This window comes from Camellia sinensis, chromosome 9 (assembly GCF_055761805.1).
Source record: "Camellia sinensis isolate YWXY chromosome 9, ASM5576180v1, whole genome shotgun sequence".
Taxonomy (NCBI): domain Eukaryota; kingdom Viridiplantae; phylum Streptophyta; class Magnoliopsida; order Ericales; family Theaceae; genus Camellia; species Camellia sinensis.
This window is the reverse complement of record NC_138969.1, coordinates 10,446,215-10,468,041: the sequence shown is the minus strand read 5'-3', so window position 1 is coordinate 10,468,041 and position 21,827 is coordinate 10,446,215. Positions and strand designations below refer to the sequence as shown.

General features: G+C 33.5%; 2 long non-coding RNA genes across 2 annotated transcripts; both read right to left on the bottom strand.

Annotated features, from left to right (window-relative positions):
* Nucleotides 1-2,001: 2,001 nt before the first annotated feature.
* On the bottom strand, nucleotides 2,002-4,159 carry LOC114257170 (uncharacterized). The gene is made up of 3 exons (XR_014341017.1): nucleotides 3,738-4,159; nucleotides 3,046-3,134; nucleotides 2,002-2,221 (listed from the first exon to the last, which is right to left on the bottom strand). It is a non-coding gene; the product is annotated as an uncharacterized LOC114257170 (long non-coding RNA).
* A 12,123-nt stretch (nucleotides 4,160-16,282) lies between these two features.
* Nucleotides 16,283-19,754, bottom strand: LOC145798481 (uncharacterized). Its single transcript, XR_014339371.1, has 3 exons — nucleotides 19,584-19,754; nucleotides 19,301-19,369; nucleotides 16,283-16,949 (listed from the first exon to the last, which is right to left on the bottom strand). It is a non-coding gene; the product is annotated as an uncharacterized LOC145798481 (long non-coding RNA).
* Between the last annotated feature and the right edge of the window lie 2,073 nt (nucleotides 19,755-21,827).

The following is a 21,827-nucleotide window of genomic DNA, read 5'->3' as shown; positions in this document are numbered from 1 at the left end:
TAGGAAAAGAATATCAAGCCACATTGCATTCACCACAGTAGTCATTCAAAATTGATTCCCATTCAGAATAAAAAGATGAATGGCTATTAAGTCTGCACCACCTGATTCACTTGTCTAATTGTTATCTCATTCTTTTCCTCCATTTATTTAGATCTAAATGAACACAATCATAGAAGGAGAACATAATGAAATCTGACAAATATATGCATCAACTGATATACAGAATCTAAGTGATTCAATATCTGAAAGGAGAAGGTCAATTTAATACTCAGCAATTCAACATCACTAAAACATGTTGGTGAATAAAACTAAGATATACAATATCAATTTTCAGTCCTAAACAAAATATACATTATTGCAAGGAGGGAGGCCAAGGCCAATCCACTTGGTTGGCAAACTAACCAGCCATGAGAAGGACAAGTCCTAGTTTCTGTTGGCTTCACATTAATAGCTTTAATCAATCTCCATGTTCTGCAATCCATCAAAGATGAAGATGGATACCCTTGTCCCATTCACAAGTTTCATAATTCATAAATAAAAACTCAAAGCTACACTAGGCCATTCGAAAACATGCAATGACTAAAGTTGCTTCAAAAGTCGCTCTCAATTTTGCCTTGTCAACATGATGATTGACTGAAACACCAGTCACAACACCAAAGAAAATATTGTTGCATCATGCCAATTCAAACATTATCAGCAACATATTAAATTATTGACATGTTTTGGTGAAATTTTGCTTACTTATTATCAGCAGCATATTAAATCATTGACATGTTTTGGTGAATTTTTGCTTGCTTACAAGCTTTCCCATGTATTTTCCATCATAGGAATGTCTGGCTAATGTAGTTTACCATGTATTGAACAGAATTTTTCATCTCATATATTTCTAAATAACAAACTAAATGTCTATCAAGGGCTGTTTATCATTTGATCAAGTCATTACAAGAGAAAACAACAAAATAAATTTGGGCCACGTTCAACTTTTCTAAACCAGGGACTTATGATATGCAGTATAGTTTTGAGATGATAGTTTTCTGTAAGGAATCTGATGTAATATATTAGATTGTCTCAATTGACTAATAGATGTTAGTGGATATATGCACAAAGGATATCTCTCAGACCTCTCTCATCTTTTTAATATGGAAGAAACTATGAATACTTAAATAATAATATGTGTGATATTACACTAGATTAGATTCTCTCTGCTGTACTTAAACTAAGGATACATTGTTTTACCCCTAACCAATAAAACCCCCTGGCTTTGGCATTTTTTTTTTTTTTTAAATTTCAGGTAACATTAGCTATACCCTAAACTGATAAAATCTACATGTGCTAACTGTGAGACCAAAAAGCATCCTAGGGAACAAAAGTGAAAAAATGGAAGCTTTACCTGCAACATGTAGGTGACTATTCAACCCTGTCAAATACAAAACAGAAACACAGATTCAATCCAATGTCAATCTCTTAACAAGCAGATAATCTTTTCTCAAGAAATATACATAGTATTTTGGAGGGAAAAATAAAATAAAACAGTCAAGAATCAAACCTGTGTGAATGATTAGAAAAAAAAAATAAACAGACAATTTAAGTGCTAACATTGGTTCAGGGATTGTTTTGCATTTTCGCCCAAAAAGCCAAATCACAAGGATGCTGCCTGTGACAGCCATACATTGGTTCAGGGATTGTTTTGCATTTTCGCCCCCTGTGACAGCCAAATTTCCTTTTTCTAGAAAAGTAAGAGGGGGCCAGACATAAAAAAGTTAAAAGTGTACAATGTTTGGTTGCTACTAAACAAAAGAACAACCAACATGATTATGTCCAAGAAAAATTATCTGTTATGACCAACTAGAAATTAACAAACAGTAAACAATAAGCAAACTTCAACCATATGAAAGTTTGCACAAACATTAAATATAAATAAATAAAAAAAATAAACCTATACAAATATACTTGATATATTATTAAAATAAACATTAATTTATATATCTTTGTGTCTACGAAACCATTCAAACCAAGCTCTCTACTCAAACTTGACTCGATTATTAAACAAGCCAAGCATCAAAACAATGCGTAATTTTTGTCTCAATTTTTGGTGAAATTTGAAATTTCAAATCCGATAACTACTCTATTCATTACCTTGCCACCCAAGAGCCTTCTAAGTCATGCCTAGTTGATTTAAGTTCTTCAGACTGATGCAAGTGATTATTTCTGACACTTACAACTTCAATAACAATGAACCAAATCAGCACCCCAAACATGATTTAGCAAATAAAACCAAAAATATTAGTTGAAGTTCCATGCATGACAGATTGTATATATACCAACAGTAATAGCCATTTCATCATAAGCCACAATCAAGATGAGCCAAAAACAAAAATTACATGAAAGATGACAAAAGAAATAGTGTAGAATCAAACCAGGTGTAAAGCATTTTAATTGTCCTTTTTAATTGTCCTAGTGGTTATTGCTCCTACAGTGAGCATTTATTACACAGGCAGGGTTGAGCCACATTAAAACCATAAAAGCATAATTTTTGTGAGGATGAAATGGTCTGAAACCAAAGAGGATCAAAATAAAGTTAAAGCTATCATATTTCTGCCCCAAAAAGCACAACATAAAAGATTAAAATCTATTAAGTCCAGTCCAAGCCCTCCATTCTTGAAGCCTACACTACTGCCCTTGAAATTAACTACCACATATGGTTTATTATGCAAGATACTGAAAACAATCTAAATTTTACAACATCCATGAAATAGAAAAAGATGAAACTACAAAATACTCATAGACTACCTAGGCTTACTCAACTAACGTATTTCTAGAAGCAATGCTCACAACACACAGACGCAACATATGCACATTGACAGAACAAATGTGAAAAAGCAAACATTAAAGGTTAAGTTCTATTATTAAAGCCAAAACACTCATTTCCTCAAATCATAATACTACACTGAAACTAACCATACATAAAATTTACCTAAGATACCAGAAGGTAAGGCATTAAAAAAAAAAAACAAAAGACTATCAAAGTATCCAAAGATTACTGACCGGTGCATAAAGGACTTTTGTGCCTCGCTTTCCATATTGGCTATTTTATCCAACAATGTCTTTGCAGTACCTTGGCCATCACCAGCATCCTTTTCAGGAAAACAATGCCTAATCAATATATCTGAAAAATGTTGTGGGATGACAAATAAGAAAAAGAAACCTATAACTGAAAGCAACCTTTTGCTCCTGCTTGTATCCAGTATCAAATTTAACATAGAAGTCTAAACCATCATTCTTTATCCACTTCCCACCTGACACAAGGACAAATGGCATGCCCACATAACTGCCATCTTCAATTTCTATTTCTAAGGAGTGAACCTAAACATTTAATTGAGGATGAGCTTGTTGCCTATAAATCACATTGTCTATTAATTCACAGGCATATGATCAAATCAAATGCATCTTGGCACACCTTGTCAATTGAAACATAGTTAATTTTTTTTTCAAACAAATTTCACCAAATTAACAACAAAATTCTTTAAACAAATTTTTTTTTTGGATCTGTTTTAAACAGATTCATACAAACTTTTTTTATTTAAAAAAAAAAAAACAAATTCACCGAAAACAACAGCATTAATCAATTTCAAAAAAATTATTGGTAATCTCAAACAAATTTTAACAAATCTCAACCAAACAACAACAATCTCAACCAAAGATTCCAAAATCTAAAGTAAATTTTAAACAAGAAATACCTATATTTCAATATGCTTGCGAGTTTGGGCCTGTAATATGTGATCTATGAATAGGGCTTCGATTTGCGATGTGGGTTTGTGATCTTTGATCTTGTCGACTGATGTTCATCGAAGAGGGGTTTGTGATGTTAGATCCTCGTCAACTGTTGTTCACCGAAGAGAGATGAAAGAGATAGAGAGAAAGAGGGGGGTAGGATGTCGACTATGAGAGACCGATCGACAACGAGAAGAAAAGGTTCTGGATTGGGAGAAAGACTCTCACAATCGTTGATGAGATAGAGTGAGGGGGTCGGTGATGAGAAGGTTCTGGGTTGGGAGAGCACAAATGAGAGAGAGATGAGAGAATGAAAAGGATGGAAAGAGAGACAGACCAAGTGGTCTGATGAACTCAAAAAAAAATATTTTTTAGAGAATTATTTTTTTCAAACAATAATCTCAAGTAAATTTTATTTTTCAATGGTGGAGTGAATTATATATGTATATATATTTTAAATTTTAAATTTTTGTTTAGTCAGATATAATATATATATTTAATTTTTTTAAATTTTTAAATTTTATTTTTCGAATAAGCAACATCGGCGGCGCTAATGATTGCTCGGAAGAGAACGTGGGTGACGTCGGTGGTGGCACTGAAGGAGAACGAGTGATGTCGGTGGTGACGCTGAAGGAGGAGAAAAAGTTGAAGGAGGAGAAGGGGGGCTGATGGCAAAGACCGTGTGTTTTGCAAGAGAAGAATGAAAGGAAAACTGAAACACCAAAACAAAGGAAGGGGGGAAATTAGTAGGTTTTTTTTTTTCATTACCGCTAATATCACAAACTTCTTCCTCCAATATTAGTGATAAAATAATTTTCTCCCCAAAAATTTTAAAATGTTAAAATATTGACGACAAAAATATTCATCAAATAGTTTCAAAATATTTAAAATCAAAAATTTCAAAAAAAAATATTTAAAATTATTGGTGGCGAAATTCCTCACTAATAATTTTATTATTGGTGATAAATATTTTTCTCACCAAAAGTCTCAAAATTTTGGCGCCACCCAAAAAAATTAGAAAGAGAACCTTTGGTAACGAAATTTAATTTTTCTTCACCTAAAAAGAAGTATTTATTGACGAAAATAAATTTCGTCACTTATTATTTTCACTTTTTTATTATATGTAGCAAAATTTTATAATTCGTCATGGAATATTTCTATTTAGTGACGAAATTTATTTTCTTCACTACTTTTCATCACCATAGGTTACTTAAAGGGCTAATTAACTTGTGTTTTGTTTTGAGAGAGAGAGAGAGAGAGAAAGAGGGGAGAGGAAAACTGATAAAAAAAAAAAGGGAGAGGGGGAAGTTAGTAGTCTATTTTTTTCATTACCGCCCAATATGTCAAAATTTTCCCTCCAAAATTAGTGACAAAATAATTTCCTCACTAAAAAGTCTCAAAATATTAAAAATTATTAATGACAAAAATATATTTCTCACCAAATGGTCTTAAAATATTTAAAATCAAGTTTCTCAAAAAATATATAAAAAAAATTATTGGTGACGAAAATATATTCCTCAATAATAATTTTACAATTGGTGACAAATTTTTTTCTCACCAAAAGTCTCAAAATTTTGGCGTTACCAAAAAAAAATTAGCGGGAAAACCTTCGGTGACGAAACTTAATTTTTCCTCACCTAAAAAGAAGTATTTGTTGACGAAAATAAATTTCGTCACCTATTATTTTTATCTTTTTGTTATATGTGACAAGATTTTATAATTCGTCACGAATTATTCTTATTTAGTGACAAAATTTATTTTCTTCACTACTTTTCGTCACCATAGGTTACTTTTGTTGTAGTGGAGAGTGAATCAACGTATAAAAAGAAAAAGAAAAAACAAAACAGAGAGATTGAGAGAGAGAGAAGTCAAAGAAGAAGAAGAAGATCGAAAGAAGAAGAAATTGAGAGAGCAAATCGAGAGAGAGAGAGAGAGAGAAAGAGAGCGACTGACATACTGTAGACGTCCCCGAACGTCCCGGGAGGGAATCTCGTTTCGTTCTTTTGAGCTTACTACAGTTCGGACTCAATGTCATGGTCCTGTATCTAATCTCGCGGAGTGCAATGCAAGACCGATGAATCATCAAAGAGTCCAAATCCGGCAAATCATTTTGAAAAACTGATTTTTAGAAAGAAATGCCAAACATGGACTGCTTTGCCAGATACAGAGTCGCCACCTAAATATTTTATTTTGGGGAAATTTAGGAAACCCTGACTCGTGCCTAAGGCCACGTGTCCGTCATCACTAAAGTTGCCTCGGCTCGGGAACTTGGGTACAATTGGGGAAGGTCATTTCATGAGTACCCCCACTCGCCCGATCAAAGATCGGCCACTACTAAGCATGATATCGAGTTTTGAAAACATATGTGCTCTTATTCCGGTTATTAACCAAGAATTACTATGTGATGCGCACAGCATACATGTATAGACTAGATTGCCTAAGTTTGAACAAAGCATCGCATATCCGTTTGTTTTAAAAATGGATTGAAGTTTGCTACTCGCAAGTAGGCTAAAACACGGGTTTCGACGAATTATTCCAATTCAAGCAACCCAACCTTCACCTACAGGCATTTAGGCAGTTATATCACATAAACAAATAGCCTCATGGTAAGCATGCTATCATGGCAGTCACTCACACGCATGCAAGGATGCTAAAGCATAAATACTTACCTAGTACTCCGAGCCAAAGAAATAAGCTAATTAGAAAACATGCATGAATCCTAACTATGCTGAGATGCCTAATGCAACACATGCAAGAATGCAACTAAGATAGGCTCGGCTATTCTAAAATGACATATGAAATGCAACAACTGATACATGTATTCAACTCGAAATTGAAATACAATGCAGTTAGTATGATGCGCCGAGCTCGGTGCATGCAAGACAGATAAATGGATGCAAACATGCGAGCATAAGTATGCTAATTGAAACATGCCCTAAACTAACCATCAAAAGCTAGTAAATAAAAAGGGAGAAAGACGTGGAGTTGGAAGGCATGCATCACACACACACGCACACTTATTACAACATTGCCCTCCTCGGAGGGTCCGAATAAATAATACACACCAAATAATTAATCAACTACCCTAGCTAATTAAATATTACAAAGCCCTTAAGGAATTAACAAATTAATTACAAAACATTCTAGGTATAAAATTAAAGAGGCCGCCTCAGCTCCGCCTCAGAATGATTGGATGATGCATGCTCGATTCACCTCGCTCAGAAACCCATTGCCATGCCTCTGTTGCCTCTGTTTGCACTGTTCTGCACCTCTGAGAATTGTGAAAATCCTAAGATTGCTTCAGAGCCACTCCTTGAGCACTTTGGGATGCCACCGACCAAGAGAAAACACCACCGGCCATGGAAATATGGTCATTGACCAAAAATGGGATCACTGGCACGATTTTGGTAGTCGGCCGGCACTGAAAGTTGCCGACCGGCCATTTCTTCCTGCAGAACACTAGTTTTGCTACAACAGAGGACAGACAGTGCATGGCATGGAATTTGCAAGCCAAATGTAAGCATGACCACCCTCCCTATCATGCTATGAACTCAAGGGAGTATGGCTCCTGACCCTCGGGCCACCAATCACGCATTTCAATTCATGATGGCCAAAGATGTCAAGTGTGCAAATCAATATGAATGAATGCAACAAAACAAATGAATGGTACACACTCTATCATGTTGAATCAAGAGTGTCGGCGACCGAGGATTGAGGTACGTTTCGTCACTTCAAGTACGAACGTCTCTCATTCCTCATGTTTGGTTTGACACCCCAAACCAAACCCAATGCAATGCATGCAAGTATGCCAAATGTAGTGCAATGCATGCAAACGATGCAACATGAGCATGCTAACTCAAAGTAATGCACTGTAACATGAATATGCCAAGTGCAACATGGCTCAAGCATGCACACAAAGGCTAAAGTAGCGAGCATGCTAAATGCAAAGCAACCTACACAAGCATGTGACAAAAGGTAAACTAACAAGTATGCGACAAGATGTACCATGTTAAGCATGCGGCTATATACAAAGATGGACTTAGACCATAGTGGGAAGACCTCAGCCACGTCCAAAACAGTAGCCAAAGTGATGAATTAAGGCGCCGAAAGGGCAAAACATGCATGTTCACACATTGATCTATAAACTATGCAACAGTGCACAATCCTCAAATATGAGTGAGATGTGATAAACATGAGAATATGACAATGCAATAAGTTCTGAAATCATGTTAAGAGTGATGCCAAATCAACTAAACAAGACAAACATGGCATGCTAACGGACTTAAAGCTTAAAGCTAGCCAAAAGACTTGAACCATGACCATATCAACCAAGCCCCAAACGACCAAGGTGACCCAAAATAGTCCCATGGCAGGCTAAAATAATGCTAGAACATGCATGGGATGAGGCCAAAACATACTAGGAAATGGGTGCAAAAATGAGGGGCATTCAAAGCCGCAAAGAGAGCACTCCACTACAACTACCTCAACCACACATGGCATGGATTATGCAAAGAAAAACAGAGCTATAATATGCCAAAAGGAGCCCCAAAACCCACTGATATGGCAGTCCAAGGACTTAAACAAAGAGGCATGCACAATGACCTATTTTAAGGCACAAAAGAACAACTCTTCAAAGCTTTTGAAAGGATGGAAAATGCAAGCATACAAGCATGGAGCATGGACTGAAATAGCATGATAAATGATTCCAAATCACTGAAATAGCCCAAATAAAGCATGCTCATGACTCATACACTCAAAGCTAACAAGTTAGGATACATGGTGGCTATACGAAACATGGAAAACATCACCAAATCAACACCAAACAGAGCTTAAACATGTCAAAACATAGATACAAGCTTCATGAAGTCAAGCTAAAACATGCAAGTATGATGGTCTAAATGCATGATACATGTTATGACAATAGAGGGGATTACAAAGCAAGTGCATGATGCAAACAATAGGCCATTGAAACAACATGAAACTGAGGTCTAACATGATAGACTAACACCAAATGCCCTCTAAAATGGAGCCAAATAAAGCTATGCAAACATGCTACCTTTATGAGCCCTAAATGCAAGCAAATGAGTCACAAGGGGAGAGGGGTGTCCCTCCCCTATACAAGACCTCAAAACCACTTCTCCACCACTGAAAATCCTCTGGATTTCAGTGGTGAGAAGGTCAAAACAAAAGGGTTACAAAGCCCAAAGAGGAAGGCACAAAAAGAGGCCAAACAAGGCCTAAGAGGGGGTGGACGACCCCCAACACAAAAGTGATCTTAATGAAACATCTTAAGCATGAAAATATAGAACTTTTATCAGTTATACACTAAGCTCAAAACAATATGAAAATAGGTCTAAAACCTTAAGAAAAAATGGGGAATAAAAAGGTAAGTTCTCACATTTGAAGAACACTTCAAGAACACCAACTCCAGCACCTCTTTTTGATCAAAAACCAACTCAAAACTCTGAAATCAACCTCTTAAAAACTCAGCAACCAAAGTATAGTGTAACACTAGGTGTCTTAGTGCAAAACTAAGAACAAAAACCCCTTTAGAACACTATTACACACACAACTATAGAGAGAGAGAGAGATAGAGAGAGAGTGATATATATCATATATCACAGGTTGTTCAACCTCTGGAAAGGGAGAGGAGGCCCTCATTTTATAGGAATTCAATTCTTAAGCTTCTTGGAGAAGCTAACACAAGGGAGTAAATCCCTCCATACACATGTATGGAGGGGGTGTATTGTGGATGCCAGCTGTGACAGCTGGCATAAAACATCTGCCAAAAGCAGATGGAAAGGGGTCGGCTGGAAAATATGGCCGATTGACTGACAAAAATGGCCGGCCAACCAAAAACATTGCCGACCGACCAAAATATTTGGCTGGAGCAAGAAAACAAGGCCGGTGGCCTCAAGCCAAGGCCGGTGAGGTGTGGGGATGGCCAACAAGCCATTCCCTGCCCTCAGAAGCAAAAACACAAGTGTTTGGTATACAACCAAGCACAAAACAAACAAGTCGAGAGGTCTTGAGGCAAGGCGCGCGACCGAAACCTTCGAGAACTCAAGACGAACACGAACATGGATGATCATCGAGCGTTCAAACGATGACGTCCAAGTCTTGAGGACGGTCAAAAATGGGGTGTCTACACATATATAGCCCAAAAAGTAGAAGAAGATCGAAAGAAGAACGTACCTTCGCAAGAGCAAGGAGTTGCCTACAGCCTTCTCTCAACCTCTTCTCCTCTTTCTATTCGAAAACAAGGTTAGGGCTTAGTTTGATTTCGTCAATTTTTGTTTTTACAAATTGAACCCCACTTGAAGTTTCAAAAATCTTGTTTTTAACCGCACGGTGTCCGAAACGTGTCCGGCTAAAAAAAAAAAAAACACTTTTTGTGATGTGTCGGACACCCCGTCCACCGCGTGTCCGACACTGATACGTAACCCTCGAGGAGGTGTCTGTGCTTCATAGACTTTACCTATTTTATATAAAATTTATTTGACAAATATATTTTTTCCATATATTTTGATAAATTGAAACAATCCACAAACCCAATATCAATTTTGGGTTTCATGTTTTTCTTCTTAATTCTTTCAATTGTATTATTAGGATATATTTTTTTAATGCTAAATTGCTTTTTTTTTCTTCTTATTTTCCCATTCATTATTCTATATCCAATACCAATTCTATATTATTTTACATTATGAATTTGTCATTTAAATTTTATAGTGATTATATATATGAAATTATACTTCATTCCCTACATTATTTTATATAATCACAACTCACAGAAAAAAAAAAAAAAAAAAACTACACAACAATGATACTCTCGAGGAACCTCTAAAGTTTAGATTTAATGCTTGAGTTACTTTTTCAATTGTTGAACAGTAAATTCTTTTATGTTTTGATATTATATTACAGGTGATTAATCACTTCACGCACTAAGTTGTATTTATCATTTGAATATTTTCATTATTTTTTCTTTTTAGGTTTAGATATTGTTATGTGATTCTTTCTTGGTTAGTCGTTGTTGAATTTCTCTTATATAGTTAATATTTTAATTTAATTAAGAGTGTTTATTTTACAATCTTATAATTTAATATATATATATATATATATATATTAAATAAAATCATAATCCAACTACAACATATTTATATTTAATTTTTTTAATAAATTTTATATAATTTCTATTTCTACATATTTTTATTTTCTAAATGAATATAAAAGAAAAATAAATAGTTAGAATTACTTTTAATTTTATGTTACTAATTCTTCTTCTAATTTAACTATTATTTTTAATATCAAAATGAATATTTATTTTACTATTTATAATTTAATATATATAATACAAAATTATTATATGATAAATATACTTTTTCAATACAATAGAACTAAAATTATCAAAATACACAAACAATTTAACTAAAATTAATATATAAATATTCCAGTAATAATTTTATAGAACGATAGTGTCAATATTATCAAAATAAATAATGAAAATCATATTTTAATTTTAATTTTAATTTTAATTTTAAATTAAAATTAAAATTATTCTTTTACAATGCACGTTATACCATCAAATATATATATATATTTTTTTTAAAATATTACGCCCATTGCATAGGTCAACTGTTAGTGCCTACTATTATTGAATCAATCTGATTTATTTCATTGATGGCACACAAGAGTCCAAAAGATAAACAAATGTATCATCAAAATAAGCCTGTGGTAAGCCCATAGGGTCAATTTGAACGTGGACATCTTTCATTCGAACATGGGACCTTCTCAATTCGAATGCTTGTTCGTCTTACGGAAATATAGCTTACGTCATATAGTTGTTTTTTATTCCTATTCACTACATGGTTCCATTGGACCTACATATAATTGTTGGAAAATACTATTCATACAAAATCTTTACACAAAATTCGTCACCAAAGTCATTTCACATTGCACTCATCAATTCATATTTTTTTCCTTTTTTATTTTATTTATTTATTTTATTTTATTTTTTTGGTGCAAAAAATAGTTCCTGAAAGAATTTTAGGAAACAAATTCTGAAAACGAAATCAAACATAATGGAATTTTTTGAAAAAATACAAAACAAAACAGAACATGGTTATGTTTTCTGTTGTTGTTGGAACAATCTTCTATATACAACAAATAAAATAAATAACGTACCAAATTTATTTTATTGAACCAAATAAATATTTTAAAGATCAAGTCGAGTATGTGACACTCTATCCTTAAGACAGATTCACCTCGCTACGATGCTTACGGACTAATGACATCTATCTCCCAGGATACAATGATCTTCACAAATTAGTAGTAGCACTCCAAACAAATTTGTCTGGCAAACCAGAACGTTGTGTTCTATACTCTCTTTAATTTTTTCCTAAAATGATATGAAGAATATACAAACAAAGATAAAATTCTGCACAACAAAAGTGTATTTTTCAGACTGTTTTTTCAATCCCAAGAGTGCTGGAAATGACAGATATTTATAGGCACAAAAACAGACCTGAACAGGTCTGATTTTGAACATGAACAAGTGCAAAAAACTGGACAGATTCAGTTTTGAAATTCAAACAGATTCAGTGGCAGTTTCAATCTGTAACTGCTGGCAGTTTCAATCTGTAACTGCTGGCAGTTTAGAACAGATAACTGCCTAGCAGTTTGGATCTGTTCGGGTAATCTGTAAACAGTTTGAATCTGTTGAACTGCTAGAAAATGGACTAAAAATCAGGTACAGTTTGGACAGAAATTTTGAATTCAAATTTGAATCAATTTCCCACAATAATTTTTAGGAAAAAAATTCAAATGATTTTTTTCCCAAAATTTAATATAAGAACTGATCCGACCCACAATCCACACCCGCACCCGGCATGGCTCGACCAATCGAACGGCGGCGGCAGCAGCGCGCGTGTGTGTGTGGTGGTTTGGGCTAAGGTTCATTTTATCCATAACTCCTCCCTTCTACAAACTTGAGGTGCCCCTTGGGGCCCAACGCAAGTGTTGTCACCTAGAACTTATATACACACATAAGTTCTCTTCAAATTTCAATCTGGGACTAGATTTACAATGCAAGCTACATTTAAATCTTTAAATGTCCAATTTTCCGAACCCGAAAACGATGTCAACTTCCCATTCACTCATAAATGGTTTTGACGAATCGACTTTACCGTGTGACTTGCCATGTGGTAAGGAACACGTCACTTCTTCGGACCCACCCCAAAAGACGTTTGGGGCCTACTCAACTTTGGGCTCAAAGTTGGCCCAAAATAAGCCTTATAAAACCAAATTTTCCAACAATCCCCCACATGAATGGAATTTGACGGAGAGAAAATGCAAAAACATGATCTAATTACAGAGAGTACAGAAATTGAAAATATTCTGTAAAGGATAGGTAACTTTTGGCTTTGAACCTTCCCTTGTGAGACACTATCGGATTAACTAGCTAACCAGTGAACATGATGTCTTGAAGTGTTCAGCCGTTTGTGTAAACTAACACAATAAAACTCACACAGTATATCCCCAGACATAGTTTAGTTCTCACTATTGTGATCATTTTGGCCCTGAATAACCTGGCCTTTCAAGAGTGCTCTAGAGAATTGTAGCCCTTCACAAATCTCATAGAACTGGCCCAGTTCACACTCATATAGGTGATTCTCATGAAGAGTATCATGCCATACTCCACTAGGTATACCTAGATATAAGAATCATTAAAAGTATTACTTAATCTAAAACGCTGCAGACATCACTATTTCATCATAGAAATGGGTAGGAGTTTGACTCCCCAGTGATCCTTCTGAGTCATACACAACTCGATTGTCCCTTTGAACCTAGATTTTGGGATCTCCAGTCAACTAGGTTGGGTTGCCGTTGTGGTAACTCTTGTTTAATAGGCTTAAATCTCATTCCACTCAATGAATTCTCAACTAACTCTCTTGCTAACCCTTTGGTTAGTGGATCCGTTATGTTGTCTTTAGACTTCACATATTCAATGGAAATAATTCCATTAGAGAGTAGTTGTCTCACGGTGTTATGTCGACGACGAATGTGTCGTGACTTACCGTTATACAAATGACTCTGTGCTTTACCAATTGCTGATTGACTATCGCAATGTATGCATATAATAGGCACCGGTTTTGGCCACATTGGAATATCTTCAAGGAAGTGGCAAAGCCATTCTGCTTCTTCCCCAGCTTTATCTAAAGTTATGAATTCTGATTCCATAGTAGACCTAGCAATGCAAGTCTGTTTGGAAGATTTCCAAGATACAGCCGCCCTACTAAGAGTAAAGACATACCCACTAGTGGATTTTGAGTCTTTAGTATCCGATATCCAGTTTCATCACAGTAACCTTCAAGTACTGCTGGATATCTAGTGTAATTCAGCTCAATGTTACGAGTAAATCGGAGATATCTTAGAACACTTATAATTTCTTTCCAGTGTTCTACTCCCGGATTACTCGTATATCTACTTAATTTACTTACTTCATAACCTATATCCGGGCGAGTGTAGTTCATCAAGTACATTAGACTTCCAATAATTTGGGCATACTCTAATTGAGAAATAATTTCCTGTACATTCTTAGAAAGAAACAAATTAACATTCATAGGTGTTCTACCAAAATGATCATTATCTTTGCTGAATTTGTCAAGTATTTTCTCAATGTAATGAGATTGTGACAAAACATATCCTTCTAATGTTTTGGTAATTTTCATACCAAGAATTACATCAGCAATGCCCATGTCCTTTACATCAAAATGTTTATTCAATATTTTCTTGGTAGTTTTAATCATATCATTATTACTACCTATGATGAGCATATCATCCACGTAAAGGCATATAATGACATAACATTTGTCTGTGTTTTTAATATAAATACATTTGTCACACTCATTAATTTTAAATTTATTTGACATTATTGCCTTGTTAAATTTCTCATGCCATTAATTTGGCACTTGTTTTAAACCATATAATGATTTAACCAATTTACACACTTTCTTTTCTTTTCCTGGAACAGAAAAACCTTATGGTTGTTCCATGTAAATTTATTTGTTTAACTCACCATTTAAGAAAGTGATTTTCACATCTATTTGACAAATTTCTAGATTGTATGGAGATGCAATGGTAATTAGTATTCTAATGGATGTTATTCTAGTAACCGGTGAGTATGTGTCAAAATAATCAAGACCTTCTTTTTGTTTAAAGCCTTTGACCACAAGTCTTGCCTTGTATTTGTCAATTGATCCATCCGCTTTCATTTTTCTTTTGAAAATTCACTTATATCCAAGAGGTTTACAACCTGGTTGCAAATCCACCAATTCCCAAGTGTGATTTTGCAAGATAGATTCAACTTCACTATTGACACCTTCTTTCCATAAAAGAGCTTCAAGACTGGACATAGCCTCTTTAAAAGTTAAAGGCTTATTTTCTAACAAATATGTTAGAAAATCTAGACCAAAAGATTTTGAGGTTCTAGCACGTTTACTACGCCTAAGTTTCTCTTCCCCATTTTGATCTATCTTTTGCTCTTGATCTTGTTCTTGATCATTACTAGTAATAGCATTAAAAGATCTTTTATTAGTACTAGTCTCTTATCCAGTCTTATTTGGAAATACATGTTCAAAGAATGATACATTCCGAGACTCAATAACAGTATTTACATGCATTTCGGTATGTTCTGATTTATAAATCAAAAACTGATATGTACTACTATTCTTGGCATAACCAATGAAAATGCAATCAACTGTTTTAGGACCTATCTTAGTCTTTTTAGGATTAGGAATAGCCACTTTAGCCAAACACCCCCACACTTTTAAGTATTTGTATGATGATACTCTTCTATGTCACAATTCATAAGGTGTTTGATTCACTTTCTTTCAGGATACTTTATTAAGTATATAATTAGCAGAAAGTATTGCTTCCCCCCACAAGTTCTGAGGTAATCCAAAATTTATTAACATAGTATTCATCATTTCTTTTAAAGTCCTATCTTTTCTTTCAGCAATTCCATTTTGCTGAGGTGAGTAAGGAGCGGTGGTTTGATGAATTATCCCATATTCTTTACAAAATTCACCAAAAGGTGATTCATATTCACTACCTCTATCACTTCTAAGTTTCTTGATTTCCTTACTAAATTAATTTTCAACTTAATTCTTATATTGAATGAAAGTTTCCAAAGCTTCATCCTTGGTTTCGAATTAAATAAGCATAACTATATCTAGTATAGTCATCTATAAAAGTAATAAAATACTTTTTCTCACCTCTTGTTTGAATTGATTTAAAATCACAAATGTCACTATGAATTAATTCAAGTGGTTTCGAACTTCTTTCAATTGAATGAAAAGAAGTTTTGGATAATTTTGCCACAACGCAAATTTCACATTTATGATTTGAATCAATATCAAATTTATGTAAACATTCCATATTCATTAATCTACGCAAAGATCCATAATTAACACGTCCAAGTTTACTAAGCCATAAATTTGAAGACTCAAGTAAGTAAGAAGAAGATGTATCTTTATTAATACTAGAGGGTACAACAAACATTACATTCATTTTGAAAAGGATATCAGACATGTAACATTTCCCTATATACCGTTTTTGGTAAGTACAAATTTGTCACTTTCAAAAACTAGCCTAAACCCATTTTTACTTAACAAAGATCCAGAAACAAGATTCTTGCAAATGTTCGGTACATACAGCACATTGTTGAGAGTGAGTTCCTTTCCAGATGTCATCTTCACAATAATCTTTCCTTGTCCTTCAGCTTTTAGAAGTCGAAAAGTTGCCCATAAAAAGTTGTTCACCATTGTCCACCACTGAATAACATGTGAACATCTTTTTGTCGGCACAGATGTGGCAAGTAGCACCAGTGTCCATCCACCACTCTTTAGGATTTCCGACAAGGTTTGCCTTGAAAACAACTGCAGAAAGATTTATGACATCTACACCATTGAAAATTTTATCCATTTTGGCCATTTTGGCTTTAGCAACCTTCTTACTTGATCTTCTTTTGCCTTTGCAAAAATCAGTTCCTAAGAACTTCTCTGGCTTTTTACCATGATTCACTGGTACAGTCCCAACATAAGAAGAGGTAGACGCAATGGCAATCACCATACCAGTACCGGTTTGAACATTAGTTTGACCAATTTCAATAGCCATGAATTCTAAATTATAAAACACAATTAGAATTAGAATTTTGTACTACATAGAAAATTTAAACCAAAACCACATAATTAAATTCTGTAAAAATAAAAGAAACAAGAATTGTGACTTTTATTTCCAATTAATTTGAAAAGAAAATAAAATTATATTTAAACAAATTAATTCCACACAGAAAATTAAATTTCTGTAAAAAATAAAAGAAACAGAAAATGTAACTTTTATTTCCAATTAATTTGAAAATAAAAAATTTATTTAATCAAATTAATCAAATTAAAATACTGAAAATAGAATTTTAATTGATGAATACTCAGAAATAATTTCTGAAAACCAAAATTAATTTCTGACAAAATTCCACAAATAAATATTCTGAATTGTTAATAACACCAGTATATTACTACTAGTTGTCAAAGCAAAGAGACAGTATATTACTACTATCTGTCAAACAGTATATTACTACTATTTGTTTTCCAACCAGAATATTATTTTGTAAATCACAGAAAATAATTTCTGTAAGAAGAAGAAAGAGAACAAGAAACAAACGAAAAATTTTGTAAACAGAATAATTTGAATCTGTCTTAAGATTGTTGGAATAATCTTCTGTGTACAATAAATAAATTAAAACAAAATCAAACAAATAAAATAAATAACGTACCGAATTTATTTTATTGAACCGAATGAATATTTAAAAGACTAAGTCGAGTGTGTGACACTCTGTCCTTAAGACAAATTCGCCCCGCTACGGTGCTTACGGACTAATGGCGTCTATCTCCCAGGATACAATGATCTTTACAAATTTGTAGTGGCATCCCAAACAAATTTGACCGGCGAACTAGAACCTTGTATTCTATACTCTCTTTAATTTTTTCCTAAAATGATATGAAGAACATACAAACAGAGATAAAAGTCTAGAAAACAAAAGTGTATTTTTCAGACTGTTTTTTTAATCCCCAGACTGTTGGAAATGGCAGATATTTATAGGCACAAAAACAGACATGAACAGGTCTGATTTTAAACATGAATAGGTGCAAAAAACTAGACAGATTCAGTTTTGAAATTCAAACAGATTCAGTGGCAATTTCAATCTGTAACTGCTGGCAGTTTCAGATTGATAACTGCCTAGCAGTTTGGATCTGTTCAGGTAATTTGTAAACAGTTTGAATCTGTTGAACTGCTGGAAAATGGACTAAAAATCGGGTACAATTTGGACGGATATTTTGAATTCAAATTTGAATTAATTTTCCACAATAATTTTTAGGAAAAAAATTCAAATAAATTTTGTCTAAAAAATTAATATAAGAACTGACCCGACCCACACTAGGCACGGCTCGGCCGGTCGGACGGACGGCGGCGTGCGTGTGTGGTGGTTTGAGCTAAGGTTCATTTTGTCCATAACTCCCCCCTTCTACAAACTTGGGGTGCCCCTTGGGGCCCAACCCAAGTGTTGTCACCTAAAACTTATATATACACATAAGTTTTCTTCAAGTTTCAATGTAAGACTAAATTTACAATGAAACCCACATTTAAATCTTTAAATGTCCAATTCCACGAACCCGAAAACGACCCCAAGTTCCCATTCACTCATAAATGACTTTGATGAACCGTCTTCACCGTGTGACTTGCCATGCGGCAAGGAACACTTTACCTCTTCGGACTCAACCCAAAAGACGTTTGGGGCCCACTCAATTTTGGGTTCAAAATTGGCCCAAAATAAGCCTTATAAAACCAATTTTTCCAACAGTTGTAAAACTGGCAAGTTACGAAATTTACACTACACACTCGTTCCATACAAATTCAATGCTGAACCATGTCATCCCCTCAACTTTCTTGGCTACCAAACAGTTAATATACATACATACATTCATGCGCAGGCTTCTCTCAATTTCAAATCTAAACTTCAAAGCTTAAGAGGCTTGTAGGGCCCACCACAATTCCAGTTTTCATAATCCAAATAGTTCATTTTGTAAAGCACATCGTGTCTATCATCCATTGAAAAAAACTAGGACAATCCGATAATCATAGTCTTTTTAGTTTATTATATTTATCTCCAAAAAATTTAATTACCTATTTTTAAAAGCATATTTATAATTTATTAGAGCGAGAAAAAAATAAAAACATTACGAATATTAGATCAACATAATTTTTTCATTCGGACCATCAAAACGGAACCGTGTTTTGGGGGGGGGGGGGGGGCGGGATACACAGGCCTATCAAGTTCTGTCCAAGTTCAGATTTAAACTTGAAACCCAACGCTAGATGGATATCTCAAAGTAGATGCACAGCACAACACAATTTAAATCCCATCAAAAGAGAAAGAACCCAATGAAAGAATTGAAAAATAAATGGTAATAAATACCTGGGGAGAGACCCAGCAGATCGAAGACTGTGCAGTTTGGGGGAATTGTACAGAACACAGACCCAGAGGCTGAGGCAGAGAAAACAAAATTCAAGTTAGTTCTCTAGTTGCAGAGTTTGAAATAGAAAATACAACAACAGAATCTATATACATATATATATATATATATGTATATATATATAAAGAAAGAAATGTATGATTGGTTTGGTTGTTGGAAGCAGAGTCGTGAATTTGAGTCGATGACAAAAAAGAGTGAGTGAGGAGTGAAATGCACAGAAATTACAAGGCCGAAAGGAGGGAGCAAAGACTTCTGGGAATCCATTGTTGGTTTTGGAAGGGGGGAACGATATCTCCGCGTAATTTCTAGCCCTAGTTGGCCAGCAGAGAACGACTCAAACTCAAACTCTTCTCACTTTGTGTTGAAAAACGAGTGGAGCTTTCGAATGTTCACAATGGCCTCGTTTGGGAAGTGGCTATTTTAGTAGGCTATTTTAGTTTTTGGCTATTTTAGTTGGCTAAAATTTTTGTGTTTGGGAAGATGATTGAATTTTTTTGTGGTTGGACGTGATGTTTGTTAGAGAAAAAGTAAAATGATTATGGGTTTGATGTGATATTTTGTCTTATTAGCTATTTTAGCCTATTTTGTCTTTTTGTGATTTTTAGCCTAAATTAGGCTATTTTTTTTCTTCCCAAACACCCCCACTGTTTGTTTGATTCTGTTTGCTTTGAATTTTACAAAATTAATTTTTTAATTAATTTATTTTATTTTTTAGATTTACGTATAAAAATTGTAGACTAAAAAAAAAATTAAAAAATTCACTAAATATAAAAAAAAGTTGAGTTTATGTCATCTTCCTATCTTAACATAAAAGAATTTAAGAGACCCATAGAACTCATTATGAATTCCGTTTTGATGATATAATTTTTTTATTTTATAAATCTCTCAATGTATATCATTCATGAAAAAGATTAGGTCAATTCCATAATTATAACATTTTTATTTTATCGTATTTGTATCTAGAAATTGAATAATGTTATATGTACTAATTAGTGTACTAACTAGTGTACCAATTAATGATGTGACATATGCGGTGTTTGGGAACCATTGAGACAGGCTATTTTAGCCTCAAATAGCAAAAAATCCTTTTAGCCTCACCTAACCCATTGATTTCAAAAAGTAAAAAATAAAATATATATATATATGAAAAGCAGCAGTTGCCAGCAATAGACAGCCTACACTGTCGCCAACACAGTGTAGGCTTTAGATAGTTAAATGACCATTTGACCCCTATAGATTAATTTTGGAAAAAATAAGATTATGGACAAATTTGTCATTTTAATCTTAAACATCATTTCAAACATATTTTTTAATACAACAATCAACTCAAAAATTTAACCCAACTGCCCAAACACAAAAACTAAAATAACTTACTAAAATAATCAAAAAGCCAAAAAGTCAAAAAAAACCACTCCCCAAACACCCACATAATTTAAGAGGTTTTTGGTATTTGTAATGTGATTAATGAGTGGGGTCAATAATAATGTCATAACTAGTGTTGGTACACTAGTTAGTATATTAATTAGTGCATGTAGCACCACCGCTAACAATTAGATGGTCTATTTTTAAAATATATTTGCCATATATTTTTTTGGAAACAAATATAATAAAGTAAAAACGTTACGATTATTGAAAATATACTATTTATTTTTTTAGAGACAAATACGATAAAATAAAAATATTGCGATTATTAGGTTGAACTATTTTTCTCGTGAATGATACATTAAGAATCTTATAAAATAAACACCTTACGGGCCGCACAAGTTCTCTCACATTGACATATGAACATGAGATAAAACCAATACATACAAAAATTCAATACATTTTCTTATTTTTTTTGTATTTATTTCTTCACAATATTTTAATTTTTAAGTATATTTAGATTGAGTAGATCTAAAAAATATAATAATTAAAATTAATTAAAATATTTAAAAATTTCACTACGAACAAAAACATAAATAAATTGAATACTCAAAAAAATATTTTTAAAAATTCAAATCAAACAGATTACGACATTTTTTCTTTTTGTATTTTGTTATTTTTAACATAAAAAATTATATTTTAGTTAAAAAATTATTTTTTAAATATACCTAATCTAAGTAGGGGATTTTTTTTTTTTTTTAGTCTCTGCTATTAAGATTTTATAGTATAAAGGACATTCAATATTTTCATAATGTCTAAGGTCTCTCAAATCGATCTAGAGAAAATTCGATCCAGAAAATTTCTCTGAAACCAAAAATTTCTCTGGACTTCCGAGAGAAATTCTCTCCAAACCAGAGAAATTTGCCACATTACGTGTAGAGAATTACTTTAGATTCAAACTAGAGAAAATTGAAATTTTTCTGAATTCAAATCAGAGAAAATTAAAATTTCTCTGACTTTATTCACAAATTTCTCTGGCTTTATTTAAAGAAAATTAAAATTTTTCTGACTTTGTTCATAAAGAATTTCTTTGACTTTCTTCATAAA